This window comes from Cydia strobilella, chromosome 9 (assembly GCF_947568885.1).
Source record: "Cydia strobilella chromosome 9, ilCydStro3.1, whole genome shotgun sequence".
NCBI lineage: Eukaryota > Metazoa > Arthropoda > Insecta > Lepidoptera > Tortricidae > Cydia > Cydia strobilella.
In genome coordinates this window covers 7,440,350-7,462,114 of record NC_086049.1, presented here as the reverse complement: position 1 = coordinate 7,462,114, position 21,765 = coordinate 7,440,350, and the positions used below count along the sequence as shown (strand labels likewise).

Here is a 21,765-nt window from a genome sequence, read left to right as displayed (position 1 = left end):
AACTGCCGCTGCTGCGGGTTAAATCGCTCAGTTTGGTCCCTACTATCACTGTGCAAAGCGGCTTGCTTTTATCATGAAGTGCAGCATTTTGTTCATAACAAGTATGACTACAAAGAACACAGGACCATACAACTGTTATATTCAGTCATATTTTATTATTTTATCACCTTTCGAAATACAGTTTGAGTTGGATAATTAACCATCAATTATAATATGACTGTATTATAGTTTATACCTTTAGAGTTAAAGTAAACAACATAGCTAAATATATAAACTAGGTACAATTCGAAATTCATCGATCTCTTTTAGGTCCCACCCCCACCCTCTTCTTGTCATCTTATTTTTAGGGTTCCGTACCCAAAGGGTAAAAACGGGACCCTATTACTAAGACTGCGCTGTCCGTCTGTCTATGAACTTAAATCACTCAAATGTAATGTCATAATAAAAATACTTACCTATCTAGTAAGTATGCCTTTAGAAATTAGGCTAATATATAAAGTATAATTATAATCGCGTAAAGATATCTAATAGTCAAAAAGATTTTTTACGATGCGACTTGGCAGGTATATACAGTGTGGAAAGATAAGTCGGGCCCTGGAGGGAAACTACCTTAAATTCTTAAGCTGGCTCATTTTACTTAAAGGAGACATTCCTTTATTTTTAAAAAGAAACAAAACTGCATTCAAAGATTTTCTAAAACTCGCTTGCCTCGCCCGGGGCTCGAACCAACTAAAATTTAAAAAAATAAACCCTATTTTATTATACTAGTCGATAGTATTATTATTCAGGATAAAATTTGTCTAACAAACATTTGGCCTTAAAAATAAAAATGATCGTTAAATGTAACATTAACTTTATTTTACTATCAATTTGTTACACTTAAATTATTTAACTGATAAATTGTTCGAAATGAGCCCCCTCGTTCCGGCTACGCAAAAAGAGTCGCCGTTGAAATTTATTTCTTGTAGCCTTCAGCAAAGTGTTGTGGTGTATGCCCCTAATAACATTTTCTACCGCAACCCTTAGCTCTTGAACGGTTTCATAGCAAGTTTAGAGGTATTACTACCATTAAACGATTTTCTTATCGAAGATTTCATACAAGGTAAGTACTTAGCGATAAATTAGCAAGCGTGTACTTCATACGAAGTCTGTGAATGTTGGAGAGATAAGAGAACTGTTACGTGTCTTTTACGTGTTGAAAGTGAACAGTAACCAAATGTTTGTTAGAGAAATTTTATCCTGAATAATAATACTATCGATTAGTATAATAAAATAGGGTGTTTGTTTTTTTTTTTTCATTTTAGTTGGTTCGGTCCCGGGCGAGGTAAGCGAGTTTTAGAAAATCTTTGAATGCAGTTTTGATTCTTTTTAAAAAGGAATGTCTCCTTTAAGTAAAATGAGCCAGCTTAAGGATTTAAGGTAGTTACCCTCCAGGGCCCGACTTATCTTTCCACACTGTATATAAACATTTTATTACAAACATAAATTTGAATAAGTACCTACCTACGTGCTCGCGTTACGTTTTGGGATTTTGGATCGCATGTGTACACGATTATATAATTTTAATGTCTCATAATATTGATTAAGACGTGCTACGACATACGACACGATCGCAAAAAATTTTTTTAGATAGAGTTAACATTTGTTAGTTTAAGGTTTACCAAATTACCAATTAACAATACTTATTTAACGAATAAAGTTTTTGACTAAATAGTTTCAAATTATACCTACTTAGTTACAAGAACGAATTCTGTTGACATGAGCTATAACAGCCTTCGTAACTCCTACAACTGCCTAGGTATTATTTGTACCTACTCGTGAATATCATTTCCGCATTTTGCCTTTCGCTTACTACATTCCATAAACTTGCAAATCCACGATAACTATAAACAACTACCAATATGCCTCAATTGAAGCATGCCAAATTAAATGACAGGCACTAAAATGGTAAACCCATGGTAAACCGATGGATAGTCTAACATGCGGTGGTTAATAAATAATAATATTAATTTGTGTAGTATGAGAATCCACTAGTGCAGTACTTACTTTGAAATATTAAATTATGATTAAATTGCCTTTCACAACCCACTTGATAAACCGTGGGCAATGTCAACTCATATCTGATATAACGTCACGTTTTGCAGAATCCCAGCATTCCGCGTAGGTACCTACGAAGAACTAGGGCACGCATTTCAATTCATTATTGTTTACAACCATTTACATAAATAACGTCTTGTGGAATCACACGCAACGATTTAAGGTCGTATAGAGTGAAACTGGTCGCGTATGAGGACCTTTATGTAACGTGCGTGCGCGCATGATGAGACTAAAAAAACGTCTTCCTTGCAAATCATAATAATCTTCATTTATGGTAATCAGATCGATGTAATTGTCCATTACGTAATAACGAAATGGTAAACACAGTTAAACAAAGTTAGATATTATTTAATGGCGTATTACATTGTATTTAAAATAAATTATTTCACACCATGCATGAAATATAGCACCAGATAATTATTAGAAAAACATAGATAGATAGCAGTTATTTTTAAACACAATTTCTATTTAATCAATAATCAATCAAATTGAAGTATAAAAGAACCGGTAAAGTGCGAGTCGAACTCGCGCACCGAGGGTTCCGTACTTTTTAGTATTTGTTGTTATAGCTGCAACAGAAATACATCATCTGTGAAAATTTCAACTGTCTAGCTATCACGGTTCATGAGATACAGCTGGTGACAGAGAGACAGACGGACAGCGGAGTCTTAGTAATAGGGTCCCGTTTTTACTCTTTGGGTACGGAACCCTAAAAAGTTAGTAGGTGAGTTGACCGTGACGTCATTGTGTAATGTTTCATATACTCGTAAATTCCATTTTGCAAATCGTTTTGATAGTTCTAAAAAACCGGCCAAGTGCGAGTCGGACTCGCGCACGAAGGGTTCCGTACCATTACGGAAAAAAACAGCAAAAAATCACGTTTGTTGTATGGGAGCCCCATTTAAATATTTATATTATTCTGTTTTTAGTATTTGTTGTTATAGCGGCAACAGAAATACATCATCTGTGAAAATTTCAACTGTCTAGCTATCACGGTTCATGAGATACAGCCTGGTGACAGACAGACGGACAGACGGACTGACGGACGGACAGACGGACAGTGGAGTCTTAGTAATAGGGTCCCGTTTTTACCCTTTGGGTACGGAACCCTAAAAAAGAAATTGATTTGACTAGTAGGAGAATACCCTATTATTACCCGGGTTTATTCAGTTGAAGTAGTTTTTGTAAAGTCGAGTGCTCATTTTTATTAGGGTTCCGTACCCAAAGGGTAAAAACGGGACCCTATTACTAAGACTCCTCTGTCCGTCTGTCTGTCAGTCTGTCTGTCTGTCACCAGGCTGTATCTCATGAACCGTGATAGCTAGACAGTTGAAATTTTCACAAATGATGTATTACTGTTGCCGCTATAACAATAAATACTAAAAACAGAATAAAATAAATATTTAAGTTGGGCTCCCATACAACAAACGTGACTTTTTTGCCGTTTTTTGCGTAATGGTGCGGAACCCTTCCTGCTTGAGTCTGACACGCACTTGGCCGGTTTTCAAAAATGAATGAACTTATAATCTTTATTGAAGCTGAAAATGAACTAAAAAAAACCGGCCAAATGCGAGTCGGACACATCCAAGTACTGACCCCGCCCGACGTTGCTTAACTTCGGTCAAAATCACGTTTGTTATATGGGAGCCCCACTTAAATCTCTTTTTAACCGACTTCAAGATTTCAAAGGAGGAGGTTCTCAATTCGGTTGTATGTTTTTTTTTTTAATGTTTGTTACTCCATAACTCTGTCATTTCTGGACCGATTTTGAAAATTCTTTTTTTGATTGTAAGTAGTATATACATACAGATTGGTCCCGTTTTTGTCAAAAAGCAGTTCTGATGATGGGATCCATGAGGAATCGAGGGAACTCCTCAAATGTTAAAGGCATACATATAGTGATTTTAGTATTTTCATCAACAAATCAAGCACTTACATTTAAAAAAGTGACATTTGATGAAGTGGAACTGCTGATGATGATCAGAACGGAACTCTTCAATGACGCATAGTTCACGTTTGGCGATTTGTCCTTTTCGTTATGTTTGTTAAGCAAGTTAGGTTTTCAAGAAACATTTTTGTCAAGCTCGAGTTCTGATGATGGGATCCATGAGGAATCGAGGGAACTCCTCAAATGTGAAAGGCATACATATAGTGATTTTTGTATTTTTATAAACAAATCCAGCACTTCCATTTTAAAAAGTGACATTTGATGAAGTGGAACTGCTGATGATGATCAGAACGGAACTCTTCAATGACGCATAGTTCACGTTTGGCGATTTGTCCTCTTCGTTATGTTTGTTAAGCAAGTTAGGTTTTCAAGAAACATTTTTGTCAAGCTCGAGTTCTCATGATGGGATCCATGAGGAATCGAGGGAACTCCTCAAATGCGAAAGGCATACATATAGTGATTTTTGTATTTTTATAAACAAATCCAGCACTTCCATTTTAAAAAGTGACATTTAATGAAGTGGAACTGCTGATGATGATCAGAACAGAACTCTTCAATGACGCATAGTTCACGTTTGGCGATTTGTCCTCTTCGTTATGTTTGTTAAGCAAGTTAGGTTTTCAAGAAACATTTTTGTCAAGCTCGAGTTCTGATGATGGGTTCCATGAGGAATCGAGGGAACTCCTCAAATGTGAAAGGCATACATATAGTGATTTTTGTATTTTTATAAACAAATCCAGCACTTCCATTTTAAAAAGTGACATTTGATGAAGTGGAACTGCTGATGATGATCAGAACGGAACTCTTCAATGACGCATAGTTCACGTTTGGCGATTTGTCCTCTTCGTTATGTTTGTTAAGCAAGTTAGGTTTTCAAGAAACATTTTTGTCAAGCTCAAGTTCTGATGATGGGATCCATGAGGAATCGAGGGAACTCCTCAAATGTGAAAGGCATACATATAGTGATTTTTGTTTTCTTATCAACAAATCCAGCATTTACATTTAAAAAAGTGACATTTGATGACTGATAATGATCAGAATGGAACTCTTCAATGACACATAGTTCACGTTTGGCGATTTGTTCTCTTCCTTATGGACCCAGACCTAAACATGGACCCGGACTCGGACCCGGACCCGGGTCTGAACATGGACCCCAACTCGGACCCGGACCCGGACCGAACTCTGACCCAAACTTGGACCCGGACTCTGATCCGGACCCGGAAATGCTACTAGAAAAGTGGGTTAGGTGGGTGGTTGGGTTTTGATCTGCGATTCTCACAGAACAGAACTGCTATCAGAAAAGTAGGTTAGGTTAGAGCTGTGACCCTTACAGAAACGAAATGCTATCAGAAAAGTAGGTTAGGTTAGGTTAGAACTGCGACCCTTACAGAAACGAAATGCTACTAGAAAAGTGGGTGGTTTTACCTCCTTTTCTACATTATTAGGCAAAAGATGCTGCCTTTTTTATTTCATTGTCTGGAATCTAAGAGTGCACCATCAACAATAAGTGAACTTTCGGCGGCATCCCCCATTGAAGTCGGTTTTTTTTTCTTAAAAATTATTTATTCTGTTTTTAGTATTTGTTGTTATAGCGGCAACCGAAATACATCATCTGTGAAAATTTCAGCTGTCTAGCTATCACAGATCACGAGATACAGCCTGGTGACAGACGGACAGGGACAGACAGACGGACAGCGGAGTCTTAGTAATAGGGTCCCGTTTTTACCCTTTGGGTACGGAACCCTAATGAACAGCAATCACATATCTATTAAAAATCTTTGTATATTCTTCCGAGCATAATATGCATACTTATTTCTAAAAAGCTTTTTTAATACAGTTGCTCAAAAAGTGCTACTTTTCGTGGCTGTTTAGCGTGCGGAAAGTTGGTTTTCGCGAACTAGTGCTTTTTACTTTTCCAATTTTTTTAAATTTATACTTGTTCCAATTCATGACTACTTATTGATGAGTGTTTATATTAGTTTCCTTTAAACGTCGTACTCAACATAAAAACCTACTGTTAATGTAAGAATACGAAAAATATGCATATTTCATATTTTATTACTTACCTCTTCATCATTATAAGTATTATAACACGTTTATTTTTTAATGTTGAAAAACCGTTCTTAATAAGTTGTCTGAATGGAACGGAACGCCTGTCAAGGAGAGGCGTATTTTCTTACTGCAAGAATGTTTTAAGTTTCCAAAGGCAACATTCGATATTGTTTTTATAAATATACAATACACAAATAATCGTAAATAATGATATTCAGGTAATAATAGTACAAAGTTTTAATATTTACAATTGTTTCTGTCTTATAGAAGATGCATTTGAAAAAAAAAACTTTCATTGAAGTGGGTTCAATAATAATAACAAAATCTATTCTAGTCGAATAAAAGCTAGAAAAACACCTCTTCATAATGTCCAATGTGTCAATGATGTCACAGAATTAATAATATAATAAAAACTTTTATAAAAAAAAGATAAACCGACTTCAAAAAGGATGAAATAAAATATTATCCTTTATAGGGTTCCGTGTTTAAGTATATGCGTTACCAACTGATATGTTTGAAGTCGGTGCCAAGCCAAATTTTAAACCATATATTCATAGGGATTTTGGTGCAATTCGATAAAGATGCGGCTATATAAGTATGTACGTTGGATTACCTAATGCAGCGTACTACGTAGGCGAACAACACGCGAACGCGAAGCGGCGCGGCACGGCGCCTTAATTAATCCTTTGATACCTATATAGAAGTGTCCTACGTGGGCGATCTCGTTGCGAACGCGAACGAATTGGGCCGGCCGCGCCGTGCCGCGTCGCTTCGCTTCGTGTTCGCGAGTGTTCGCCTATGTAAGACGCAGCGTTACACGACGACAATAAACGAACTTCCTGTACACCTCAGAACAGAACACACGGTTGAACCTTCTTGGCGTAGTTCGTACCATGCTTGTCGGCACGTTAGTGTAAATCTAATACGTTTTGTCGTCGTATTTTTTTAAAGAGCATTTCTTACTAATTCTTAAACAGTCATAGCACGCAAGTGTGGGATTGGGACTGAGTTATTTTCTATCGCTTATCCAAAGGACTACATTTCAAAATATAAAACAATTCAAGGAACCTTCATGCTAAATTTCAGCTAAAGCGGTTCAGTTGTTTAGCCATGAAAAGGTAGGAAAGAGGCAGACATAATTGCTTTCACGTTTATAACATTTGTACAGTTGTAATGGGATTTATAGACACAAAGCTGATTATTTTGACTGGTATTGTTACTACTTGGAGTACTTGGCTTGGCACCGACTTCAAACATATCAGTTGGTAACGCATATACTTAAACACGGAACCCTAAAAAGGATAATATTTTATTTCATCCTTTTTGAAGTCGGTTTATCTTTTTTTTATAAAAGTTTTTATTTTTCCATTTTTAGTTTTAAGACATTGTTAAGAGCGTGACGCATGAATGAAAAACATAATCATGTTTATCTGTAAATTCGTAAACTTTATTAAATAATCAGAATTTTCCTCGAGTCCGTCTGGGAAATCATTCCTGTCAGTAAATCCATTCTCCGCCCCGCCACTGACCCAATCCCTCAAACCCCCCCTATCATTCAACCTCACAGCACATCAACCCTGATCACTGAACCCCTCGACCCTAAACCACCAACCCTATTATATATATTTAGTGCCAAACTGGTGGTTAGGCTACAGTTGCACTACATCAAATTGGTGGTATTGGTGAGGAAATGCTTGAGTTACTTTAGAAAACACCGAAATAACCATACACGTGCCTTTAAAAATTGAGGAGTTCCCTCAATTCCTCACGGATTCCATCATCAGATCAAAACCAAAAATATTACGAAAACACCTTGGAGAGGTAACTTCTTTCAAACAGAAAAATAATAACTCAAATCGGATCATGGGTGCCGGAGTAATCGCTGAAATCATTATCATCAAAACAATCATCATCATCAGCTCCACTTCATCAAATTGGTGGTTTTCTAGAAAATATGATCAAGTTGCTTAAGAAAAGGACCAAATCATCATACATGTGCCTTTAAAAATTGAGGAGTTCCCTCAATTCCTCATGGATCCCATCATCAGAACAGCACCAGATTAATGTGGAACCACCTTGGAGGTAGCTCCTTTCAAACAAAAAAAGAATTGTTCAAGTCGGACCACGGGTCTCGGAGTAATCGCTGAACATCCTACATTAAAAAAACCATCATCACTATCTTCAAAACAATCATCATCATCAGGTCCACTTCATCAAATTGGTCGTTTTCGAGAGAAAATGCTCAAGTTGCTTATGAAAACACCCAAATCACCATACATGTGCCTTTAAAAATTGAGGAGTTCCCTCAATTCCTCAGGGATTCCATCATCAGATCAGAACCAGATTAATATGGGACCAACTTGGAAGTAGCTCCTTTCGAACAAAAAAAGAATTACTCAAATCGGACCACGGGTCTCGGAATAATCGGTGAACATACATAAAAAAAAAAAAAAAAAAAATAGCCACATCGGAATACAGAACCTCCTCCTTCTATGAAATTGAAGTCGGTTAAAAAGTTTCGAATGCCATTCCTTAATACTTGTTGCTTTTTTTATTTTTTCGCAACTGTATTAAAAACGTCGTTCGATACACGTTTTCCGCACTAGCATCGAAATGTACTGGATGTAATACAAAAGTAGATTAGATACTTATATCTTTTGTGGACAAAATAAATATTTTAGGAACAATTTGGTTGTGCCTATCACAGTGTGATACTCGCAAGCCTGTGATAATCACAGGCTTGCGAAAATAACTGTAACAATCACAAACAAGGTTAAATTATTTTCTAAATAGGTAATTACCTAAATTGGCCTTGTCGCGGATATATGAAACAATAGCACAATATATAGGTATATATTACCATAGACGACTCTGTTGGTTATGGACGTTATGGTTGACACTGATTGCTTAAACATAAGTTGTGCTTAGTGGCAAGTGACAAGCTAACACCTTCAGCATTATCGATCATAATTTGTACCATATGTTTATGTATGTACTTCATCACATTTGACAGGACATTTGTTTACAGGCTTATTAACTATCGTTACATATGTTTGATGTCTACTTATACTATTTTATACTAAAATAACGAACATTGGCTCTAATGGTTTCTACCACGCTTTAAATATCATGTAAGTATACAGGGTGTTTTTTTAGTCACCTGCAATAATTTACGGGTGAAAATTTTTATTTTTATTTTTTTATTGGGAAACAAACAGCTTACACTAATACAGGATATAGATATATATATATATATAAGTATACGGGAGAATATATATGGGAGAATATATATATATATATAGTTTACGGGAGAATATATTATTATTTTGTTTGTTTTTATTTTATTTTTATCACTAACATAGATTTATAAGTTTTGCTGTGCCTTGTACTAACAATAATATGATTTTTTTATTCGAAATAAAAATATTGAATTGAATTGAATTGAATAAGTCATACTGAGACTTTTACTATAGGAACCCAGAACATTTTGGCTGGTCTGATGAGCACACCAGCGACAGCAACGGAGTTGACAGCAGTCGCCGTGGCCGAAGTCGGCCGTGGAGTCAATTTTTTTCGCGATTTCGTAGTTGGTCCCATAGTAAAAGTTGCTCAGTATGACCTATAAGTATATTCGTACTACCTACTATATTGTTTTTAGCATTAAGACTACTTGTAGCCTTACTAGACATCTGGCAGTCTTAATGCTAAAAAGCTACCGTTACGAGTACCAAGCTTTAGGTAGGTTAGGTAGCGGAAATGATAAGTACTGTACGGCTTAGTAGATTCACTAGCTGGCACTACAACAAAAAAATGAAACCGCTTAATCGATAATACTATGTGTTCTAAAGTAACGTAAGAGCATTCAAATGCAGACATTCTTTGGTGGATTTATAGCTTCCGTATGCTTTGGATGGTAACAACAACGGAAACAACACGTTACGGTAACCTCATCAAATCAACACGAGCTGGCATTAGCTTGTCGATGAAACCGAAAGTTACGGCAATTACGCGTACCTAGACCTACATGGCAAAATGCGAGTCGCACGGTCGCAAGATGTTACCACGATGTGATGCGGATCGTAAAGGTATGCGGAGCGTAAATTTTATGGTAGTGGCAAAATACAGGGATATCTATACAGCCAATCTCCTTTATTTGTAAAAAAATGAAATACAGTGCGTTGCATTTAGAGCATTCCTTTTATTTTTACAAGCTTTTATTTGACTTGTATGTATGAGCTTATAAGTATGAGCTTATATGTATGAGCTTATAAGCTCATATAGTGTGTTAGTTAATAAAAATAAAAAAAGCTATGAAAACGGATTATATCGCGTATATTGAATTTATAATACATCCCGACGTTCGAAACGACGTTCGTCGGGATGTATTATAAATTCAATATACGCGATATAATCCGTTTTCATAGTTTTATTTCATGAGTAACTATCGCGGTAACCGAAGACAATATTATAAAAAAAGCTTTTTATTTCCCGCTAAATTTTTACAGATAGGTATTAACGATTTCTTACTTTATGATGGTTAGTAAATAAATTTAGTTTTTTGCTTAAATACTAGTTTTTGGGTTGTTAGTTGTTTATAAATATTTACTAAATAATTTGTATGTAACAACCCCTCTGAGGTGAAGGCCTCTTCCAAAGTTTGCCATTTTGATCGGTCTAGTGCGGTTTGATGCCAGTTTGGTCCAGCTTTTTTTTTATGATGTCCTCGTCCCAGCGTGAGTGTGGCCTTCCACTGCGTCGCTTACCTTGAGGGCCTTTCCATAGTGTGACGATTTTTGTCCATCTGCGGTCTTTAAGTCGTGCGACATGTCCGGCCCATTGCCAACTGTTGAGCTTGGTTGAGAGCATCTATAGTTTTAGTGTGTAAGTTAATGTGGGTCAAATCTTGGAAGCTCAATTTGACCCACTTTACGATTTCCGATCGAGCTGAAAATGTTCATACATATTTAAATTGGATGACAATGCAATATTATGATAACATAGAGCTGATCTGATGATAGAGACAGGAGAACCATGGGTGGCCATGGGAACTCTGCGATAAAACAACGCAAACGAATTGTGTTTGGGGTTGTTAGAATTGTCTCGATGAGTATTAATTGCCTGTGGAAAGAAATATACAGTCAGCAATGAAAGCTTGTGCCAAAAATGAAATTTTTGGCAAAAACTTATTAATTAGAATTTTATGCCCCACAAAACAAAGGATTGAAGCCACAAAAAAAATTGAAACGTATTTTTAAATTTATTAAGCTTATTTATGTGCCTAACTGTAGAGTAAAAACCTCCCAATTTCTACTTCTCTCTATGCTAAGCCGTGTACGTGTACGACCAAATACAATACGTAGAATATATACACCTATTTCTGTGTTAATACTAGTTCCGTAATTTCCTTGAGCAGGACGAGGTAGGACTGTAACCTGTAAATTATCTTGCACCTTTTCGATAATAACAGTTCGTGAAGGGGAATTCGTCTCTGATAACCTGACCTTTACATTTTTAAAAGTTGTTTTGTCCAGATATTCGGTTGCATAAAAACAAAACAACGCACGGCGAAGGTAATCGACTTCTTATCATGCAGACAAATGCGTAACTGATAACCTCAATAAATTGATACAAAGAACCGTTCTATTCAGAACTAGTAGAACAATCTATAAGATTATACTTGATTGAGTAAAAAAAACAAGTCAATATAAAAAAAAAAAACAAAACAAACCCAGAATAAGCATCCTATTTTTGCGAGTTTGCACGCGATTTATAAATCGTTTTAATTGACGTCAGTCCATATTATGGTCGTTAGGCGATTTTTATCAGGCATTTTAGTGTTCTAACATTAGCCACAATTATAAATAGTAATATTAGTAGTATTTTACAGAAACCTTAAATTTTTTCTCGTACTACATTATCACATGAATAATATGCCACTCCATATTGACTCCATAATAATGTTTTTCTAACAAATATATAATTTCGCACTAATATAACATCAAAATAGGTGAGTTTATCTTAGAGTTTGCCGTAATACATTCGTCATATAAAAGACTTCAACGCGCAACAAGTGGAAATGCAAAAATAGTCACCACTTAGTACTTGCAGTTAACCATAGGTATGTAATTTGTAAACACACCCGTCATTAGTCACGGCACGGCACGGTAATGGTGGTAACGTAACAGGTACTTTAGATTCGATCTTACTAGTAGTAAGTAACAAGTGAGTAGTAAGTTACTACTCACTTGTCGATGTGATAAGGGAACGCACGCCCTAGTTAAAGTGGTAACGAGAAACGATCTACCTATGATCTTTGTATTTTGATGACTATCAAGTTTTAGCGACTAGTTCTACAATCATTTGTAAAATCTTGGTTGAGTGTCTAGTTGTAGTTTGTAGTTGTAGTGTTAAGAAGTCGTAGTACGATGCTTACGAAGCTATCGGTTTTGGGTTGAAATGATGCTTAAAGTTAAATATTTATGTATGATGATATGATATGTAAGGATATTTATACATAGGTATGTAAGGTAATGTTTATATATGTATAAAACATGTTAACACAATACACCTAAGTATGTTTAGTATCTTAAGTACCTTCACTTAACAAACCTTATTGATGTTTGATGTTGTTTTGATGTTTAACGCATTCACTGCCTGGGGACGTGGCCTAGGAACAAATTTGTACGACGGTGAACGCACATGTGCGTTGGGGGCAGTGAATGTGTTAAAATACCATAAGAGTAAAGTACGTATCGAATTTTGCGATATAACGGCGACGTTACGCGCTATTTAAAAATAAATGGATTTAAATTGTTGGCAATCTGTGACACCGCTCGCTACTCGTATTCGTATCGATATGATGAATTAAATAAGGTTAACAACTAAATACTCGCCAAAACACAAGATCTCTCTGAATAGAGTAGTTATATAAATATATATACACAACATATACACACACCTGTCCTGACATCATGAGTCATTATTGTATGTTGGAAACCATGACAGTATTCGTTTAAAAAAATCTAAACATATTTAGCTATCTGTAAACCTGACCAATTTACAAATTTATGTCAATTCATCGTTCGTACATCTCGATCGTACTAATGGATAGGAGCGAGCAAGACGCGTTGCATTGCGAGTATAAATAAATAAATATTATAGGAAATTTTTAATATAGATCTACCTAGTCCTACAATAAGCTCAATAAGGCTTGTGTTGTGGATACTTGGCGATCAAATAAACATATCAATAACAGATTTTTAAAGTTCGACATTAGCTCGAATTGGATACAGTTTTCCGTTTACTGTGTGACCCTGTAATTAGCTTCTCACACTCCGCAAGTAACACCTACCAACACTTACATGGCCTAACTCATAATTATACCTTGTTAAATTCAATAGCCCTATGCAATAAATAGACATTATCTTGGTATGCGATGTAGTAAGAAATAGGTAAGTTTTGGAAACAACGGGCGAAGAACAATAGGCGATTCTATGCATGAGAATTGTTAACGACAACTGTTTAGTAAAGTCATAGTCATAGCTATAGACGCCTTTTAGTATCTCTTTAAGGTACTAAGTTAAGTCTTTTAGGTGTAAGTATATACAATATACAATTACTTCTTTGAACACTTCTAGATGATGAACGCTAAAGGTTATCGCTGAAAGAGCGTGATTTTGTTATTAAATGATTTCACGGTTTAGACGACGACGGATGTTAGTATGTCTCACAACAGTTTAAATTTGATTTTGTTATATTTTTATTCATTTTGTATTTAATTAAGAAGCATTAACTTCGTGGTCTATGTAAATTTCTCTTGACACATTCAGCAACCTTATTTTGGTAGTTTTTATTATTAGTTAATAACTCAAAAAGAGTTTTTTTTATTTGTAGAGCGTCACGCAAGTGTAAGAAAAAGCTTAAGCGTAACTGATACAGGTAATCTGGTTGATAACTTGGCATTGATTTATTGATTCAAAACTTAATTAGGTTACATTACCCAACTGTGTGACCTGGGGGCCTAGCCAAGATGACTATCCTTTGCGCCGTAGCGAATGAAACGTTAATTAATGTCTCTCTGTCGCACTAATATGGAAGAGTGATAGATCGCTACGCTGATGTCGGAACGCTAATGAGATATTACGACCGGGCACGACACGACACAGACACGACCAGTCAAAACGTTGTTTCAAACATGCCGTCGACACTGTAGACTTGACGTGCAATGAGATTCGTGAATAAGGCTAAGCGTATGCTGAGACGCAGGCGACGCAGTTCCACGCAGCGCAGGGCAGAGGAGATCTTGTAAAGTATGGAGTGTCCTATACTACGTACGCTGCGGCGCAGGCACGTGTGACGCAGACATGTGTTTGTTCTGCTCTGCGCCTCGTTGTAGTGCCGGTATAGATATCTGCGCGACGCGTGCACGTCAAGACGTATTTTAACAATATTTCATCGTTTTACCCCCACGAAAAACAATTGTTGCCAGAAATTTTAAAAATACATTTCCAATTGCTATTCAGACAATGTATAGATTTCCTGGGAAATGTGTCTAATATAATTTATTTCACACATTTCCGGGCGATTTTAGGAATTATATACATTTACTAGGAATTGTATACATATGATGGATTATATACATTTCCGTTAACATATGTATAAATTTCCCACGAGTAGTTTTTTTTAAATAATCACTGCCAAATACTTTTTCTACTCTTTGACAAACTGTAATAAAGCAGCATCAACTTGTTCGCACAATCAGACTGACTGTACTTATTTTGTTCGTCAAACGTCTACTAATTGTAATAGCTAGCCGGGCTAGCACATGATTGGCGCGAGAGTATCTCGCCGCGACATAGACTACCCGTCCCCCTTTAATTCATACAGTTAGTAAAAGACGGGTAGTTTATGTCGCGGCGAGATACTGTCGCGTCAATCATGTGCTCGGCCTACGGACGCGAATGGAGCATGCGCAGGGGGCCTATGTCTGTCCCAACTGCCCTTCCCTGCAAAATGCTGTGCTGCGTCGCCTGTCGCCTGCGTCTCAGCATACGCTTAGCCAAACTGTCACGCTAGAGACCGATTTTCTGATGCATAATACATGAACAACTGCCTTGGAATTTTCTGTTTTCTGTATCTGAGTTTGATCTTGTACCTATTCAGGATCAATTCAATCTTTTGAGCGCCAAAGACGGCTTATAAATGGAAAAACTCCGAAATAAATCAAGTTTTTTCTTCTTTTAAATTTTACCTTTCTGGTTGGTTGATTTTATTTTACATGAATTCAAAACTCATTCCAACTACATCCTACATGGGTGAATTGCATTTTTTTACAATCAAGCAGTTTCTATTTAAGTTAATTCAATACATGCATGATAATGTATCAATTTGGTGTATGCTAAAAACATAATTATGTGTATGAATGAAGTACAGTACCTATATACAATACGATTTACATGGCTTATTTTTATAACACTGGAATCAAATAACTCAAAACTAAATTCTTACAGATAGGTAGCCTTTAATTACAAGCTTTTTTATGTCGACCAATGATGTTCATTGCTTTTAAAATTTCACTACATGTAGGTACTAAGTACCTACCTTCTATTGTTTTATGTAACCAGCTCCAATATTCATCAATAATCAGTTTATCCATTCATGTTAGGTATTCATGCTATGTAATACGATAATTTGTATTTTTAATAGGAACACGATAATATCCTACGGAAATGCACTGTTGAACTCTCACTGACTGTTATTGCTACGCATATTAAAGGTATACTATTGTATTATTAAAGTAGGTACGTATGTATTAGCAAAGATAGATGTAACTCCGTAATAGATGGATACAGTCTAAGGAAAAAACGTGCCTCGAAAATCAAGAAAATTTGATTCTTGTTCAGAGGGCGCTACTAGCTTTGGCCTACTGTCGTATAGATGGCGTTGACGGTTTCGTTTGTTATTTAACAATTTGAACGCATATTAGTGAAAGAACATGGGTCAAAATCATAAAAATAATTAATGCAAATAAAAAAAAATCATTTATCCATATTTAAATACATTTTATCGTATTTTTATAAATCTTCATTTTTAGTTTTAAAGTGTGTCGACAGATGGCAGTGAATTTACTGGGGTTACAAAATTTACTATGACAGTACCGCTCTAGTATAAGTTACTCTATGGCATTAGACAAGATTGTATTTGTCGAGTCTTCTGCTCCTTCTCAGGCAGTAAAAAACAAGTAGGTGAGAGCGAGATGCACTCAGTTTAAACTAGGTTGAACATTATTTGTCGGAGGATGCTGTACTGGCTGTTGACTTACTTACTAAGGTACCCTTTCAAATTTCTACATCTTTCACTCAATAACGGTTTTTTTCTTTCTTTCACGTGTTGTTTGTGCAATAAAGACACCATACTACAGGTTATTCAAATGCTGATGTACTAGTATTGTAGCCGCATATTAGTAAACTTACAGCGAGTATTGCCATCAGACAATGCACTATTGTTTACGATGGCGCGATCAGTATTCTCCAATTAACAATATTTTAATGTTTACTAACAAAACCTGTCAGAACTGAAGGCATTTTCGTGATTTTCGTGTTTGGACTATAACAAAAACAATGGATTAAAAATGGTAAACCAAACCTAAGACCTTTTCGTCGACATGTTTATGCACTAATAACTTATGTTAAGGTTAATTTTCTATGATAAAAAAAAAACATTTCATACAAACGAAAATAATTAGGCTTATTTAATTATAATAAATATAAAACTACTTAATAAGGATTAGGTTGTATACAGCGGCCAACTGTTAGAAGGACAATTTGTCGTTTTCAGTCTTAGAGTAATGAAGCTTAGAAAGTAAGTCCTGGCAAGTACCTATGTACTACCTGACCGTAGTGAAGCCGGTTAAACTAAGTATCCTATGCCATAAGTATGGTACTGTGATAACAGTAATACCAAAGATAGATATAACTCCGTAATAGATGGATACACTCTAAGGAAAAAACGTGCCTCAAAAATCAAGAAAATTTGATTCTCGCTCAGAGGGCGCTACTAGTTTTGGCCTACAGTCGTATAGATGGCGTTGACGGTTTCGTTTGTTATTTAACAATTTTAACGCATATCAGTGAAAGAACATGGGTCAAAATCATAAAAATAATTAATGCAAATAAAAAAAAACATTTATCTATATTTAAATACATTCTATCGTATTTTTATAAATCTTCATTTTTAGTTTTAAAGTGTGTCGACAGATGGCAGTGAATTTACTGGGGTTACAAAATTTACTATGACAGTACCGCTCTAGTATAAGTTACTCTATGGTAATACCCATAAAATCCCTTTCATTAGATAAGTCCGTGTAATAACGATAGAGATGAAGATAGTCATATACTAGTTTATTAATTCGTGGTCATATAGGTAGAGGAGGTAGAGTCAAACCAAGATAAGTCTGCAACGATCTTGATAGCACACGCTTTGCAGGTGTTATTTTTATACGTCATTATTTCATAGAAGTTTGACGTTTAAAATAATACTTGCACTGTGTGTGTTATCAAAATCGTTGCCAGACTATTCTTGGTCTAACTCTATTGGCTTATTTTAGCATTTCGGCTAATTAGAATTAGGTTTCTACAATGTTTTTTTTTAAAGTCTGTTACTCCATAACCGTCATTTCTGGAACAATTTAAAAAATTCTTTTTTTGATTGTAAGTATATGTATACATACAGATTGGTCCCGTTTTTGTCAAAACGCATTTTTTTTTATAAAATACAGAGTACCTATTCTTACAATAATCATAGCCCCGCAAAACTCAATAAAGAGTTTGACTGTGGGGTCATCAGTCTCTAGTTACATATGTACTTTACTTAATTTTATAGTAGTGCAATTACTACAAAATATTGAGGTAGTGTATTTTTTTAACATAGATTTAAATTTAGACTTCTTATTTTCACATCTTCTACTATTAAGTAAATATGATGATGGGATCCATGAGGAATCGAAGGAACTCCTCAAATATTAAAGACATATTTGCATATACCTATAGTGATTTTAGTATTTTCATCAACAAATCAAGTGACATTTGATGAAGTGGAACTGCTGATGATGATCAGAATGGAACTCTTCAACGACGCATAGTTCACGTTTGGCGATGTGTCCTCTTCGTTATGTTTGTTAAGCAAGTTAAGTTAAGTTAAGTTAGGCATACGTATAGAGATTTTAGTATTTTCATCAGAAAATGAAGCATTGATGAAGTGGAGCTGCTGATGATGATCAGAATAGAACTCTTCAACGACGCATAGTACATGTTTGGCGATTTCGATTTCGACTTGGACTGGGAGCCGGACTCGAACCCGGACTCGGACCCGGACTCGAACCCGGAACCGGACCCGGTTCGGACCCGGACCTGGACTCAGACCCGGAGAGTTAGAACTGCGACCATTACAGAAACGAAATGCTACTAGATAACTGGTTAGGTTACGTTTGAACTGCGATCCTCATAGAACCGAACTGCTATCAGAAAATTGGGTTAGGTTAGAACTGCGATTTTCACAGTAACGAACTGCTACTAGAAAAGTGGGTGGTTTTACCTCCTTCTCTACATAATTAGGCAAAAGATGTTGTCTTTTCCATTTCATTGAATGGAATCTAAGAGTGCACCATCAACAATAATCTTTCACCGGCATCCCCCATTGAAGGCGGTTTATATTTTCTTAAAAATTATATAATCACCAATATATGTTGGCCGCTGTTTCAACATTGTTCAAAACTTGTTGCCGCGTTTGTATGAAATTTGACAAACCCAGGTTACATATAACGTATAATCCTATCCTATAAGGTGAATATTAGTTATATTCTGTGAAAATCTGTGAATAAGTATTTGATCTACAAAATTACGCAAATTGTTCCTTATCTCTTGAAACGCCCTTGCTTGTCTGGTATATAATTGACATCGATAAATTTATATTCGACAATAGCAGATACACCTCATTAATTTCTATTCCAAACTGTATTTTATTATAAAACCTAAGTTGACTGTTAACTTATTCCATTTTTAAAATCCATACTTTAATTTTATAAATGCGAAAGTGTGCCTGTCTGTCTGTTACCTCTTCACGCTTAAACCACTGAACGGATTTAGTTTAAATTTGGCATAGAGATAGTTTGAGTCCTGGGGAAGGACATAGAATAGTTTTTATGTCAGAAGTTATCCCTAAAGAGGCTGAAAAGGGGGATGGAAATGAGAAAATTAATAAATTGCCTGTTAATTGGTGTAAGCAATTAAGCATATTGTGCTCAAAAGTATTGCCATTAGATTTTATCCAGGCACTATAATACTTACTCTAAGTCGCGGGCAAAAGCTAGTCTATAAATAAATCCTGAATGTACTTTAATACTAATTAATTACGAGGTACTAGTTTTGACCTAAATTTAAAGTATATAATGAATTAACTAATCAGATAAATTGCCTACCTGTAATCGGCGAGCACGTGGTATCGGTCACCGGTCAGATTGATCCAATATCAAATATCGCGCGAAACCGAGCACTCAACAGCGGGCGTACGTTACGTACCACGGCGCAGACAAAACTCTACTGGAAGAACAAAACACTCCGCTACAGAACACTCGCCCCTCTTAAAAGTAAAAGTGGTCGATGTCGATCCCGGAGGCGTGGCACCAACAACAACCGTGACTCGATTATTATACGCCAAACGACGCCTTATTATCAAGGTGCGTGGCCCCAATACTTAGATACCTCACGAGTCAGTCCGGAACTTCTGTCTCAAGGTCGGCTTTTGATTTTGACAAGGGCGCCTTTCGACATGGTTCTTGGCAAGATTAGGGAGTTAATTAGACAAACATACATATTCGTTGCGTAGGTCAGTTACCTGCATTCCACCAGGGCTTTTGATTTTGAATATTTTGATAACTCGAGGGCGACTTTTCGGCATATTTCTCTACAATGATTATGTTATAAGACGAACACACATTCGTACGTGGGTCAGTTACAAATCCATCAAAAACGGTTAAATTCCACAAAGGTGCTCTGAAATCTAATGAATGTAAACTATAAATTGCGTATTCGGAGATCGATAATTATTTTCTTAGGTACATAACAGGATGTGTCCATTTAAGTAAGGTAATTAATTCGTTTTGGTTAATTCGTACATATTTAAACACATATTATAGCTATTCATCCAAACATGGGTAAATTTAAGACATGCACTGCGATCCTTAACAGAATATTTTACGACGCCTGTACCCATATTAACTATATGCTTAATTGCCTATCAATAACAATGTCATTGAATAATAAATAAGCCCTTTAATAAAACGCAATTAATCAGTACATCAAACAAATCTCACGGTAGCTGACATATTGAGAGTAACTTTACTCATTAAGTAACTACATAAACATAGCTTTTTGCATTATACCTGCCTAGTTCACAGCGACACCATAATTTACCCAGGCGCTAGGCCACTCGATCAGCTATATGTATAATTCACAAACCATTGTGAATCAATTAATAAGATTGTCCCTAGTATAACTCTACCTCAAAACCATCATCGACTCTTAATGAGAGATCAAGATCACACTTATACTGGTTTACCTGGAGTGATACGGCACTTGAGTGTTGTAAATTGTCAGATTGCCATTCCCAGCCATTCACAATGATCAGTTTTTGTCCTCAATGTTATAATGAATGGTGGGACCCGCCGAGAGGAAATGTGAGCCGAGCCCCGATGTCGGAAGAGCTCGTGTTCCTGAAACAATCAGACCGAAACGGTATTCTGATCCTTTATTTCGTACACTGATCCATTTACTTGCCAAGTAGCAACGGTATAATGTTACTCTGATTACAAAATTGCATTGCGTATTTTTAAAAAAACAATGTCAAATAAACCAAAGTACCAACGAGTAGTAAAGTTTTACTATGCAAAATACTTAAGCCCAGATGGCCCACCAAGAACACCGAAGTTCTCAAATTGCGGGAATCTTTCTCTTTTGCTCCAATTAAAGCGTATTTAGAGCGACAGAGAAAGAGCCCGCAATTTGCGAACTTCGATGTTCGTGGTAGGCGTCAGCGTCAGCTTGTCTGGAAGATATATTTTGTCAGGGTTTCTAACATTTTTCGAATGATTTTTATTGATTGTGCAATGTCGTTGATCGGAGTTGTGCACAAGGTATACCAAAAGCTATATGTATTTAAAAATGCCCGTTTTTTATGTGATAGTCAGCAAACGAGCAGACGAGCCGCCTGATGGGAAGCAGTCATCGTCGTTTAATATCGATTGTTTAAAAAAAATAGCATTCAAACAGGTGTTTTTATCGCCACACAAAACTTTAAAGAAAAAACCTTTTATAAAAGAAAGGGTAAAAGCGAAGTTCAAACTAATAAATAAATATTATTGGACAATTTTACATATAATCTTGTCCCACAGTAAGCTCAGTAAGGCTTGTATTGTGGCCACTAGACGACGATATATACAATATATATTTATATATAGATACTTATACATAGAAAACATCCATAACTTACGAACAAATATTAATGTAAAACACACAAATAAATGCCCTTACCAGGATTTTAACCCGGGACCTCCAGCTTCGTTAGCAGTGTCAGTATTGACTAGGCTAGGAGGCCGTTTAAATTATAATTTCATA

The 21,765-nt window shown here is 36.0% G+C and overlaps 1 protein-coding gene across 1 annotated transcript in view; it reads right to left on the bottom strand.

The window, feature by feature from the left end:
• The window catches only part of LOC134744184 (protein yellow-like), a 67,199-nt gene extending 47,469 nt beyond the window's left edge, over positions 1-19,730 (bottom strand). Inside the window, exon 1 of the mRNA XM_063677904.1 lies at positions 19,572-19,730. The gene's annotated coding sequence lies outside the window, so the exon portion shown is untranslated. The remainder of the gene's footprint in view (positions 1-19,571) is intronic.
• Positions 19,731-21,765: the final 2,035 nt, after the last annotated feature.